General features: G+C 41.0%; 1 protein-coding gene and 1 long non-coding RNA gene across 4 annotated transcripts in view; one reads left to right on the top strand and one right to left on the bottom strand.

Moving 5' to 3' along the window:
* Positions 1–1,279, bottom strand: part of LOC118934520 (uncharacterized) — a 96,538-nt gene extending 95,259 nt beyond the window's left edge. For both annotated transcript variants that reach the window (XR_008997871.1, XR_005033514.2), the window contains exon 1: positions 1,203–1,279. This is a non-coding gene — a long non-coding RNA (uncharacterized LOC118934520). The remainder of the gene's footprint in view (positions 1–1,202) is intronic.
* MAML3 (mastermind like transcriptional coactivator 3) overlaps positions 1–14,193 on the top strand; it is a 415,682-nt gene that overhangs the window by 2,525 nt on the left and 398,964 nt on the right. The window lies entirely within an intron of this gene.

The raw sequence follows: 14,193 nt of genomic DNA, 5'->3' as shown, positions 1-14,193 counted from the left end.
CTTTCTCTTATCTCCTCTCTCCGGTTCTTTTGCTTTCCTTTCGGGTGGGGGGAGGCCGGAAGCTTGGGAAAGGTATCCTCAGCCCCTTCCCCCCGCGCGTCGCCCGGGGGTAGGACTGCGTGGGGGCTGGGAGGAGTGGTGTCGGGCGCTGGGAATCCGGGAGCGCAGCGTGGCTGCGCGCCATCCGCGGGTTTGCCTAGCAGTCCGCACCTCGATCGGCGGCGCGGGGCCGGGTGCGGACGGCCCTCTCCTGGGGCAGTTTAGAAATCACGCACATTCCGGGTCTGGGAGTCGTCGACGCCGGGAGTGGGGCTCGGGCCGGCGCTCCGTGACAAAGAGCTGGCTTGGGGGAGGGGAAGAAGAGAGGCCGCAGCGCTTGCTCCCCACCCTCTCCACCTCCTCCCACCCCGCACGTGAAGAGGAACAATTTGTTTATCTTGGGCTCCAGGAATCCTTCCCTCCCAGTTCTCCGAGGCCGCCCAGACCCTCCTCCCTCCCCTCCCTTCTCGGCGCGGTCCTGCCCAGTCCTGCCGGCGGCACTTCCCCTCCACCCCTGCCCTCTCCCATCTCCCCTAGCCCCCTCCACGCTGCCCTCCTCCTCCGGCCCGCCGTCCCCTCCCGTGTGGAACGGGGCCGTGGGGGAGGGAGAGGGAGGTGCTTTGTCCTCCGCGCAGCCCAGCTCGGTGCCCGAGGCCGCCCGGCTGGGAGGGGCACTGCGCCCGCGGCCCTGCCCCCTCCCCCGTGCGGCCTTGCCTCCTCCCCTTGTCATCCCCGCCCGCAGCGGAGTCGGCCCAGAGCGCGAAGAACGGGCGACTCGGTTTTGAGGAAGAACGACAGTCACAGAGCCTGGGAGGGAGGTTCTGGCCAAGCAAACAGGAAGCCGAAAACCACTGACACACTGTAGCTTTTCTGATTGTACCCGGAGGCGAGGCCGGACCTGCATCCTGACTGTGTCTCGCGTGCCCTTCTTGTGCCTATTTCTCTCCTGGTCCGCATCATCTCCCTCTCCGATTTCCCTCGCGGCCTGCCACGGAGGAGGGGACTCACTTTGTGAGCCTAAGGCTGAAGTATAATTTGAAAGGCACTGACGATTTCATTCCTGCTTACCCCACACTCTGTCTTCCTGTGCTTGTACACCCCACAACGCACGCGTCGCGTAGACGGCATTTTTCGTGAGGCTCCAAATTCTCAGTGCCACCCACCTTTCGGGATGGAGGACTGCTGTGGCGTTAGCTTGCCGGCCGGGCAACGCTGGTGCAAAAGCTAGGGCCGTTCCTACTGCCCGGTCGTTTTGGATCGCGGGCGAGGGGTGGGGTTCGCAGCCAAAAAGTTTTCGTGATTGCGTTCTCTTCTCTCCCGGCTGCCACATCGGCCCGCGGAGGGGTTGAAGGAAGCATTTTGGGTACGCGCGCCTGGGTTATAATACACTCGCAGGTGGAAGCAAGCCTAGGAGCCTGCCCTTACCTGGAAGGAGTAGCTCCCCGCCGCTGGAGCTTCTGAAAATGAAAAGATAATGCTTACTTGAATGGAGGAGACATAAGCTGTAAATTTCATAATGAATTCCAATTTAGCCAGTTAACGGATAACCTTGAAAAATGATTGCCTAAAAATAACATTCTCCCAGCAATTTTGTGACAATAATTTAGCCTATTGATTGATTCGGCTGATGTAAATGACAGAGCTATGTACAGAATAGGAGTGTATTCTAGCTTCAACTGTGTTTCACATCTGCGTCTCCCACTGATACCGTGGGAAATATGTGAATATATTGAAACACATGAGAATATAATGAAAACAAATCTTAAAGGAGTTGCATGTAAATCCTAAGTACCACAAAAAGCAAAGAAAAAAATTAACATCATTCTTTACCAGTTATTTTGCCTTTAAAAATAATTAGTGTAAAAATTCACATTGTTCCCTAAAATGAAAGCGTATTTTCACTTAGCTTGTGTGAGATAGAATCATGAAAACAGAGGTTGCAAAGAAAATGTTGATCTTCATTTTCTTGAATTGACTGTTGGGTTATAGCTGCGCTCTGATGGGGCACAGAGCAATTGTATTTAGATCTCAGATTGGGCTCTTCATTTGTAAAGCACTGAAAGAAAGTAATCCTCAGCCAGAGCCATAGAATAATAACGGTGACAATAAAAATAAAGATGAGTTGGATTCTTTACTGTTTTATTGGTATTGCTTTACCTTATAATGACCATTATGTCCAAAGTTCTACATATTTATTAGTTCTCTTTCTGCCTGGCTTGGGTAAGAAAGCAGTCTAATGAGGGCTTTATCTCTTTTGATTTGTTTTCTTATACTTTTACAAGTCTAGATATGAAAAACAAACAAAAAACAAATAAGCCAACAAAAAGCAGCTATCTTCCTTGGCTTCAGGCTGCTGGCAGGGGACTGAGTTTTGTATGGGGGTCTCTAACAGCTCCTTCAGAGAGCAGGTAACACAGGCCTGGGTATGAGGTTGCATTATCCCTAGTGAAAAGGTTTCTGGACTTCTAGTCAAATGACCTCCCTTTCCCTCCATACACTATTTATTCAGAAAGATTCTTTTCCCCCCAAAGAGTTGGTGAGAACTATGGTTTCACCTATTAAAGAGTGTCAGTTGAGAAGGTGTCTTTTCCTCTTTTCCTAAAATACTTTTAATTACTTAAATAGAAGTAATAAAAGGAGAAAATTTTCATCCTCTGTACTTAGAACTGAAATACTGGTTAAAATTTTAAGGTAAATTCCAATCGACAAATTCATTTTAAAGTCAGAGATAGATTGACTTGACAAAGGTGTGATCAGGCATTCTGAAAAGCATTACAATGCAGTCTTCAGAAATTCAAAATGGTAGCAGTCTTACTTGATCTGGGTAAGTCTCATGTTTTCATGACCTTTTCACTATATTAGCACCATCATAACTTCCAGTGTGTGCTTAATTTATAGACCGCTTATAGACTGCATAAATCTGTGTGATTCCTGCTCTGAAGAGTTTATCACATAAAATTCATTTGATAATAAATGTATTAATTGCTGAGATTGGAGAAAACTGCAGCCTATCCAAAACGTTCTCATCTTTCCTGGAATAGATCCAGGAAATGTCAACACATTAGTCCAGGGCTAAACTGCCTTATAAATGAATCTGGCTTCCCATTTCTTACCCTGTTGAAAGTAAGTTACTTGACTCTGTATCCAGGTTTTTTGGCAAGCTTGTAACATCAAACCATTCCTAAATCCTATGACCCTTTTCATTGACTTACTCTGTTTACTGCTATTCTGGGTTGATAGGCTTGACAGTTGTTTGTTGAAAAGCCTTCCATAGATCACAGTGGTTGTGCCTCAAGTTTGTGAAAAACTTTTTGAAATTTCATTTCACTGTGTTTCACAAGTTTTTGCCTTTTCTTTTAATTCTTAAGAATTTTTTTTAAAGCTCCAATAGATATTTAATTATGTTATTTATGTTCTTTCATTGTGGTATGTTTTATTTAATACTGGGCAGCCAGCAATCAGAAAAGTAGAAGCACAGTTAGTTAATCATTAATAATAATCTATAAAATGTTCTTGAGGCAGAGTTCCTTCCCAGGGAAAGCTGAGTTTTCAGTCAGGTAGCATATTTGATACTTCTGTCCTGTCTCATTAGAATTATAAGGGCAAGTTTTAGAATCTTTGTAGATTTTCTGCTACCTAATATGAAGAAAATAAATAGCCCAGGTATGGCTTACTGATATTTTCGTAAGAAGGATGAAAATTTTAAATGTTAAAAAAAAAACCAGGGTTATTTTGGAAATACCTCTCTGAGATCAATAGGCAAACTGTTTAACGTTAAAGCGGTTTCCTGGCAGGGTTCTTCCATTTGGTTGAGATCGAATGGGAAACTTCTCTCTCTCCTTAGTGCTTCTACTGTACAAGGAATCTAGTAAAATAAACCATTTTGCACATTACATAGTAATTCTTGAACACATTGGAAGTACTTAGGTTTTATTTCATGTCACTTATGGAATTTTATTTGAGTTTAATGCTCTATGTTTGTTAATTAACAGTCCTGTACTATGGTCTTGAGCTTAGAATGGCTAAACTCTGTCCTGTTTTTCCACTTACCCATCATAGAGAACTGTGAAATCAATCAGTTAGACATCCAGTCTTCTAAAAAAGAATATATTTAAACGTAGTGGCAAGATTTTTATGATACCTGCCTTTTAACTCTCCCAAATAGCTTTGCATTTTTCACTCTGCTGTCCAGAGGCTGACCGTGGGGCTTTCAGATCCTGTGGCTGCTTGCTCTGTTTTCCCTTCCCCCTCCTGCTGCCAACCTTTTGGTCTGTCCACTGATCTTTAGCACCTTTCTCAAAGAGTGGGAAGAAATAATGAGAGAAATTTAATTTCAGTGCTTCCTACTTGCATAACTAATGAAACAATTGGGGAAGATACCAATTTGTTTGTATTAATTATGGATTTGATTTCGTATACTATTTAGTCTTCATTAGCACAAATAACAGAATAGGCTGAATTTTAAAATTTCATTCATTCATTCACCAATATTGGTACACAGTCCATAGTGCTTCATACAAGTTAAAATGCCACATCACACTCTTGTATCCAAGACCTTGACAATGTTATATTCTTTGTAGATTTTCGGCATTATTCTAGTTAGGTTTAAAGGAGTAACAGGTTTTCACTTGTGTGTTTTTTAATCAGCATTAGGCTTTAGTGACTTCTCTGTTTCAGGTTGAGTTATAGCCCTTTCCCCTGACATGTTAAGTAAAAATATAATATGCTTTACTTTCTCGCTGTTTGAAACCAATTTGATACTGGTTTCTGCAAAAACAAAACAAAACAAAACAGATTAACAGATGACTGCTCTGAAATTACAGGATATCACAAGTTAAATCTCCATTAAAAATACAGCATGCTTTTCGGACACATTCCAAAAGTTCATTATTCATGTTTCTGAGTTGGAAAAATAGTTCCTGGAAAATCAGTTATCACCAAGAACTGATTAGTTCTTCTTAAAAAAAAAAATTTCAAATTTAAGAAAGGTTAAAAAACTGAAGAAATAAAGTTGGTTAAAACTGCTCAGAAGATGGAGTAGAGATCATGATATATAATAAATACTTAAATATCATAGGGTCCCAGTCAGTGGATCAGAGAAGGAGCACTTTTTTTTTAAGTCTCCCTGGCTGTTCCATCCATTTAACAGTTGAGAGCTTTTGAGTTGTGGATAAGCAACTCCATTTGGGAAAGAAGCCCAGCTTTCCCTCAGGGCCAGATACACAAATGCATAGAAAAAAAAATTACTAGTATGGCTCAGGTGTTTCAATACAAACTGTGCATACAATTCTTGGGGGAATTTAATGAAAATCTCAATAGCTTGCAGTCCTTCATCTGACATAAGGAAAGTGATTCCTTAAGAATAATTTAGACACTTCTTTTTAAATATGTTGGACTTCCCAGTGGTTGGAATGTCCTTTACGCTAAAGTAGGATCTTTTAAAATACAAAAAATGTTCATCCTCCTTGGCAAACTGTAGAAAACATAAGTGAAATGTTTAATTTTTAAACTAACAACCTCCAGAACTCCCTGACTCCTTACACCTCCTTCCTGTTGGCTAGAATCTGTGGAATGTTTCATGTTACATATGCTCCAGCCCTCAACTCCATAAGCATTTACTAGTGTGTGTGAAGATGTCATTAGGACACATGACTGTAGAGTGCTTCTTCCCTCTCACAGTATCTTTCTCCATCTCCAGAAAACTTATGTCTGGACAGGGGCTTCTTTCTCTTCAAAGGAAGAGGCTGAAGTGCTTTGTCTCTGTTTGTGCAGATTCAACCCAGGTCGTCCCTGTGACTCATGAGGATTGCACAGCTCTAAAAGGCAAGCTTGGCTAGTGCCCTTGGTTGTTCATTGTTTTTTTTTCTTTGCTTGTTTGTTAGATGCTGAAAGTAGCTCAGTGATTGAGAGTGAATCAAAAGGGACCAGTGCCCTGTACAGGGCTTTAAGGAGTTAGTGGTAGGATGGGAGAGGCAACAGGGGCTGAAGATTTTGGAGGTCATCACCTGGAGTGGATGGCAAGGGAGAGACTAAGAGAGATGACTGGTTTTGGTCATTTGTGAGAAACAGTATCCTGCTGCCCCGGGAGTTTACAGAGGTAAAATATGCTTTTAGTAGTCTATGCTGAACCAGCAGATCTTACTAGAACTTAAATATATATTATTAAGAGCTAATGACAATATTGTTTGTATATGGACAAAATCATGTTCCTGAAACATGTTTCTATGCTTTCTTCCACTGCCATTTGAATGGATTTGCGTTAGTAGTCTTCAGACGGTGGGCATTTGCCCCTAGCCCCCAGGAACATTTGGCAGGGCTGGGAGACTTCTTTGGCGGTCTGGTGGGCAGGAGCCAGGGGTGCTGCTGAACATTCTCCTGGGGACCCACAACAGAGAATTACCCATTCCAATAATAAGTATGACTGCTGTTGAGAAATCCTGCTTTAAACAAGGAACTCACCTAGAGTATTGAAAATACATAGTGCAGATTTACTCACAGCTTCTCAAAAACACCCTTATTACTAAAGGACCAGAGGGAGGAAGCAGCACTGCCTTGAGCTGTAGAGAGCCTGGGAAGAAGTTGAAAGAAGGCTGTGTTGCATTTCTGCTCCAACCATGGACAGAGCTGGCTTTTTACTTCATGAGTGTCTGCCACTGTCTCCTTGCCTGTCAGGAAGATGAACAGTAGTCATTCTTTTCTACCTCATGGAGTGATTGTTAGGCTCAAATGAATTAATATGTTTATGTAAGAGTCCCAAAGACTTTATGTTGCTACACAAATGCTGTGCCAATTTTTATGCATGACCTTAATATCACTTAGTTGTTTGTTTCCCACCCGAGTGCGACTTAAAGTTGAGTTATTTAAGGCTTATTTCATTCATGCATAAGCCAAGGTCTAATGACTAGGTGTTGAGCAACTGCTACATATTGGACAGCATTTCTAAGCACTGGGGACATGGTGGTGAACAGGGCCGCCTTGGTCACGTTGGGCTCACACAGCAGGGCATGTGTCATGTTTCAGATTAGCTGTATGAAATGGTGTTTGTGGTCTTCAGAACATGTTAATGGAAATCATTAATAAACTAGCATTTAGGGAAACCCTAAGGGTGCTAAATGCTCTGTATCTTCTTGTAAGCTTTCTGTAGCTATAGCTTTCTTGCACCATTTTCTGTAACAACATTTATTTCATTATTTTTCAAATAAAATCACTTTGCTGGGGGAGAGGAATAATAGGCATGGTGGAGAAGAAGATTAAAGTATGGTTGTTAAAATGAAGATTTTATTTCCTTTTTTTTTGACTAGGTGACACTTGTAGCACCATGATCATGGCTTGATATCGGGCTTTTAGAGGAAATTAGACAGAGGAGAGCATTTAGAAAGGAAGAAGCAAGAAGGTGCTAGGACTTGAAACCAGGTCACATGAATAACATTTGGAAGATCTAGAGGTGTTTCGTCTGATTTGGGGGATGATAGGATTGCTTTCTTAAAATATTTGAAGGGCTGTTATGTGAAGAAAGGATTAGATGTGCTCTTTATGGCCCCAAGGGGATACAGTTAGGGTCAGGGGTTGGCAACTATTAGGAGTCAGGTTTGGTTTAGTATTAACAGAATTATATGAAAATTAAAGCTGTTTGAAGATGAAATGGGCTGGCTCGATGAGTGAAATGGTTCCAGCAAAAGTTGTTCAGTTGGCTGAAATGATGGAGAAGGGGCGACAACATCTTTCTTTTTGAATTACAAAATACAAATGTTTTATTTCTAGATTTAAAGCAATCTAGGTATAAAATACCAGTTAGACGAGGATAGGGACTTTGTCTCTTTATTCATCTTTCTATCTTTGTGACTAGAAAAAGACCTACCTGCACATAGGAGGAACTCTAAATATTTGTTGAATGAATTGCTAAGGGGAAGTAAGTAGATTAAGAAGTGACTTAATTCCTCTCCTTGCCCCTTTCTCAGAAATTACCATGGTTTAGAATATTTCTCTCCAGACCCTCTTCTGTTCACTTACTTATATACTATATATTGTACATTATCACACATTAGGAGTTTTTTTCTACATTAAGAAAAAAAATTCAGTTCTGAAAATCACTTTGTCTACATAATGGATTTTGGCTATCTGTCCAAGTCAATATATATAGATCCTCAACTCATTCTTTTTCACTGTCGTATAGCATTCCCTAATATGATTGTTCATAATTTGTTGAATGATCTCCTATTGATAGGTACTCTGGTAGTTCCTCATTTTTTGCCAATTAAATGTTACTGCAACAAACAATCTTACCCATATTCCCTTGTAAGTGTATGAGCATTTGTGTAGCACAGACCTGGGCTTCTTTTTACATATGTAATATATAGGAACAGAAGAAGTTGGCAAATTTTTCTGATAAGCTAATATGGCTTACTGTAGCAACCAAATCTTACTACAACCCATTTTAGAGCAAATGATAATTGTGTTTCCTTTAAAATATGGCTTAAAAATCAGAATGTAGGTAGGTCATGGGGAAGGCTGTACAGCATGGAGAAGACAAGTCCTGACTCCATAGCATTTTACCCGTTGATGGACAATGACTGCAAAGGAGTGGGAGGACAGACTTAATAATATGGGTGAGAGTTGAAACCACAATGTTGTTCATGTGAAAGCTTCATAAGACTGTGTATCAGTAATACTTCAATAGAAAAAAATATGGCTTAAAAAAAAGAGTCAAGTCTAGCAACTGGTGTTGATCTTTGCAGTGTAGGGTGAATATTGTTAGTTTTTGAGGGCACCATATCTCACAGGACTGACTCTCCTTCTTGTCATGTGGGCCTAATGAGGAACTTAGTAGGAGTCTAGTTGGCCAGCTCCTGTTCATGCTGTGAAAGTGAGAAATTCACTTTCTTAGCCCAGTGTGCAATTCTCTGTACCTGTCCTGAGCTTTGTGTTTTACAGGCCTGTGTGGCTTCCTTTGTACCACATCTTTCACCTGGTGATATAGGACCTGGGTGGAGCTGGTGCAGGTTTGAGTGGTCATTAAGTATCTCAGGACTATGAGTTGCCACTTCCTACAGGTTAAATTAACTGACTAATCCAGTCATCTGTGTAACATGGTAATAACAACCTGCTGACCTGGCCAACTGTAGAAAATGCACCAAAATGGACTTCCCCTGACAGTCACCATATAGCATTTGCTTAGACAGTGAGAAGTCTTGTCAATTTTCATTATACGCATGCACTGACACGGGTCTGAAGGCTGCCCTTCACTGGAGCTCCTGGTCATTTTGATTTATCTTTGGCATAGCAGTTTCCCTACACTGAGATACTAATAACTATATTTTTATGTAGTTGGAGCAGTTTGGCTCCAGAATCTGTGCCCTTGGCTGCAACATTATTCTGCCCTCACCTGACTGAAGTGCTCTTTCTTGAAAAAGTTGTGTGAGCAGCTGCACTTCCTATAACCTTATAGGAATAACCTTGTTCTCCCAAGCAGCAGTCTTCTCCAATCTGACTTTTCTTTAGGTTTTAAGATCAGTTTGAATAGGAGCCAAAATTAAGGTCCACAGTAGGACTGGTCCTTGTCTGGCCCTGCTGTTTGTAACAGAATCCCCATTTTGCTGTCTCCTGGCCTCACATTCCTCTGCTTGTGAGTCTCCTTTTCCAGCTTCTGCACCACCACCTCATGTTTTTCCTTTGTCATAGAGACAGTAGAACCAGATGTAGGTGGTAGTTATTTGAACCATACAAATAAATCTAAGGTGGGAATGTAAAAATTTGGGGGCCTAAACTTGATAGGTTATTCTCTACCAAGTAATTCCAGTGATCTCGGCATTTTGCTTCAATTTATAATGTAGATGCTGATTAGCAGCAGCCATTTTCTGCCCTTCAGCTGTGCTACGTAGCATCTTAGTGAGCAAAAACTCTTCGACCAGCTAAGTTAAGGCAGCTGTGTGCTCAGTTCAGACATTAGAGAAGGAGCTTACAGTCTTTAAAGACAGCTAGATAGCATCTGTTTCAGTAACTTAAATGGCAAGAGTTGATTGTGTACATGAAAAAAGAACCTTGCTCCTGGTCTTGAAACTAGGCCACCCAAAATGATAAACTAAGAGAACCTTAAAGCTGTTGTTGTAGTCATGCAATGAAATTTCAGCCTTTGACACTTGCTGCTGACAGTCAAGTTTAAGCAGTCAAGTTTAGTGTTGCTAGTCTACTGTTCCCTTGAGGAGTGTCATCTTACTTTTTTTGTGTCTCTCATTTTTCCTGGATATGTTTCCTTCATTTCTAGCACTCGAATGTTTTCTTTTAAGGATGATTTTTACCCATGTACCAGGTAGACAATCCTGCATTTTGTATGAAGTATAACATTTGCCATTTATATTGATTATAAACAGATAAATGGTTGCCCATTTTGAATATTATTATTTCATAGCTCTCTGGTTATAATTATTAGATAAAAACTGTTTTCCAAGGACTCTGCAATATTATATTTATGTTGCAATAAACTTCTAACTTGTATTTCCTTTGGGAAGTATTTTCTTATTTCCTTTTGAAAGAGTCCAGAGATGACTTGTAATGGATAAGAAATGACTAGAATCGAGTCTTACCTTACTGTCAGTTTTTTCTTAAACATATCTAACAAAAAGTGTTTCAGATGTATTGGGTTTTCTTTTCTTTGAAAAAAGTTCAATAACTATGGATATAAATTCATAAGTAAGAATATCTGGGGGTTAATCTTAACATTCATGCAAAGAAAGTTGACATATGTCAGAACTCAACAAAATTTCCTGGGTACTAAGTAAAAGAAAATGAGATAAAGTTCTTTTAATTGTTTATTCTTGAATTATGTGTGGTGATAATGCCAGAGGTCCCAGCAGGTACAATGTACATTCTCCTTGCATGTTCCCATTTTCTGTTCAGGGCTCCTTTGTCCCAGTTCTAATCCACTGTGGTATTTCAGTCTATCCTTTCTCCCTGTCTGGGTGAGAAGAGTGTGGCTATAGCAATGGTTGCCTTTGCAAAGTGTGTAGGTAGTGTTTATCTTTAATCACTAAGGTATTTCCTCACAGTGGTGTGTGCAGATCAGCACCTCACCAACTGCAACATTCTCTTACTGTTCACATCCTGCAGTAGCCCTCTGCCAGGAGATTCTCTGATGTTTGGTACGCAGAGAGGGTTTATTTAAAGAAGCAACTTTATCACTTTAGAAGTTGTAATGGCTAAATGGTTAAAAACATATTTTCAGTTTAGGAATTACTAAATGGTTTGCAGCTGGATTTTTAAAAACACGTTTATTTTCTTTAAAGAACCACAGAAACAATGATTTTAGATTTGAATGTCATGCTGCTTACTTCTTAGAACCTATTGAAGGAATATTTAAAAAGTTGCTTGTCATAACAGTAACTAACTACACTCAAAAAATGTTTTTGGCAGATTGTATTTGATAGAGTGGAATAGGTCTGGGGCCCACAGTGAACTCAGAACATGCAGTGGTAACTTTGAGGGTGACAAAGTATGAGAAACCAGTACTTTGGGATCAGGGATCTCTGGCACCCAGGCTATTGACATTCAAATAGGGTGTTGCCTTTTCAGTGTTTGATCCTGTTCTTAGATTGAAAAGACTGATATGACTCATTCAGGGGCCTTTATTAACTTTAAGTCTGTGGTCCCAGATTGGAAATGGAACATTCAGAAGTGTGCAACAATAGATTCAAGTAAGGGAGCTTAATGATAGTGTGTGCTTGAGAGAATCCTGTTTTTGTTCCCTATGCTGAGGCACAGGTTGTCGGAGTTACCGGTTTGGTAGGCTTCGTGTTTATCAGTGGTCTGGAATGCCAAAGGATTGCAATCATAAACAATTTGCTTCCCTCTTTACCTTATAGTGATGGTGTAGGAGTTTTTCTGCCATTGGCTCACAGGTGTGGGGACAACCAAACGTGGAAGAGGCACAGGGGATTGGCTGGCTTTGGTATTCTCATCCGCTCTTTCTAATGCCATTTTCATTACTCTAGTAACAAAGAGCAGGTACTCTGAATAATTATTTATGTCTTATTTTTCTTTCCTAGTATAATGCACACCACTTGTTTTCTTCAACTTTTTGTAATATATGTGTTTATGATACACTGAAGAGCAATAAATTTGAGAAGAGAGATAATTAGCTTTGACAAATTTACAGAAACAAGACTGGAAGACAAGGAAGCAAGAGGGTTGCTTAAGGAAAGTATTCCATTACTAGGTTTGAGGGAAATTACCCAGATAAATTCTTCAGAAGGAAAATTTCACCATATGGGTGCCACAGGTTATAGGAAGAAGTGGATTATTTTATGATTTTGAAAATTTTAAATCTTTCCCTAGTTAAAAAAAAATAAATCTCATTTTTTATTCTCAAAATAGACTTTTTAATGGAGAAATTCAAGATGCTGAGTAATAAAATGGGAGGAAGAAATAGCAACTCAGCTGCTGGTGTTAAAAATCCCTTCTGTTGCCCTTTAACTTTTAATCCATTTAATGAGGCTCGTGTATCATTTCTGAAGAACCTTTGTTTAACAGGGTATCTTACCTTAAAGAATAGTTTGCCTTTTACTTTGGTGGCTCATGTATTTGGGAAGTGGCCTTCAAGAAACATGGCTTATTCAGCATTAACTTGACTCAGTAGTCCATCCTGCCCCTCTCAATTTAATGATCCATTGTAAAGGGGACCATTAAATTGTCACAATACCTGTAAAGATTAGCCATGGGTTGGGGTAAGTCATTCCTATAATTGTATGTTATTTTCTCTTTTCTGGGAGAAAACTTGTAAAACAGACTGTGAAAGAATGGATTATGACAACAAGAGGGGGAGTAAAATTGTCATCTGAGGTAAGAGAGGCTCCAGTATTGCCATTACTTCTACTGCTCTTCCTCATTTTGCCAAATCACAGCCTCATCCACAGTGGAGGCCATGATGATACAAGGGGAAAAAAGGGTCTATCCAGAACATTCTTAGATATACTGGCTTCATGCCCATAAGGGAGAGAAGAGGAGGCTGTTAGGGGAATCCTACTGGGAAGAAAGGCTTAGACAGTTCACAGTCAAGTCTGTGGGGTAGAGTGCGTTCAGTTACTGTCCACTGTCAACAGCAGAGTCTCCAAGCATTGACTGGGGACTTGCCTGAAGGGGGCGCTGCAAGGGAATAAGGCAGAAGCTGAAAGGTTTAGATTGCCCTTTAAATCGAACCCAGTGTTACTGGGGATCAGAGTGAGGAGCTCCTTGAAAATGTCCAGCTTTTCTTCTCTCTACACCCAGGAGCTGCTTCTGCTTACTCCACCCCCGCCATTCCTATGTCTTTTGTTCCATGAATAAATATTATGTGGTTTGGTGTGCTCATTACTCTTTGATATGAAAAAAGGCAATTCATTAGGTTGAAGGAGGAGGGGGAGAGAGACACAATTTTTCACCCGGTGCATCAGACGCAGTTACACTGATTTGAATTCCCAGAAAAGTAATAAAACAGTGAAAATAATGATAAAACAGCTCCTGGGCTGACAGCTGTGCAGCACACAGGAGCACTGAACACAGGCCCCAGCGTTGCAGCAGGACAATATTGTAGAGCATATGGCGCCATTGCAAGCCAGTTGTTGAACTCGGTGGCCGGCTTTTGTTCGGGGGTCTCTCCCAACATTGGGTCTGTGGTAGTTCTTCAGAAACTTCTAGTGTCACGCAGGAGGGCTCTTGGCACCATGCCAGCCTTGCTGTACGGTGGCTGATTCAGGCCACGGAGGCAAAGCTCAAGCTTAGAGGGCATTCACGCCTCCTTACTCTGGATACTAATCAAATCATTTATTCAGCGAGTGTAAATTGGGATCTTTTTCCATAGCAGCCCAGGGGCTGCGTTACAAAAGGAAAATTTCCTAGTGCCAGTTGATTATTAGATGTGTTAATTCACCAGCGCTGAATTCTTTTCGTGCGAGTGAAGACTTGTTTTGTTTTGTTTTGTTTTGTTTTACTGCGTTTCCGATGCACTTTGCACATTACTTCTTCGTTCTTCAGGCTAGGCTAGCTAAAACCAGAACGTATGTAGGGCCAGTGTTGCTGCTAAAAGGAGAGAGAGAGGGCACCATCTAGCCAGTTTGTACAAGGCAGTGCTAAAATAGACCCTTTGCTGAGCATGGGTCTATTTTTTAAATGTGTGAAGCCAGCATG

The sequence above is a fragment of the Manis pentadactyla genome, chromosome 5, assembly GCF_030020395.1.
Source record: "Manis pentadactyla isolate mManPen7 chromosome 5, mManPen7.hap1, whole genome shotgun sequence".
In the NCBI taxonomy this organism is placed as follows: Eukaryota; Metazoa; Chordata; class Mammalia; order Pholidota; family Manidae; genus Manis; species Manis pentadactyla.
This window is presented reverse-complemented; position numbering and strand designations above follow the sequence as displayed.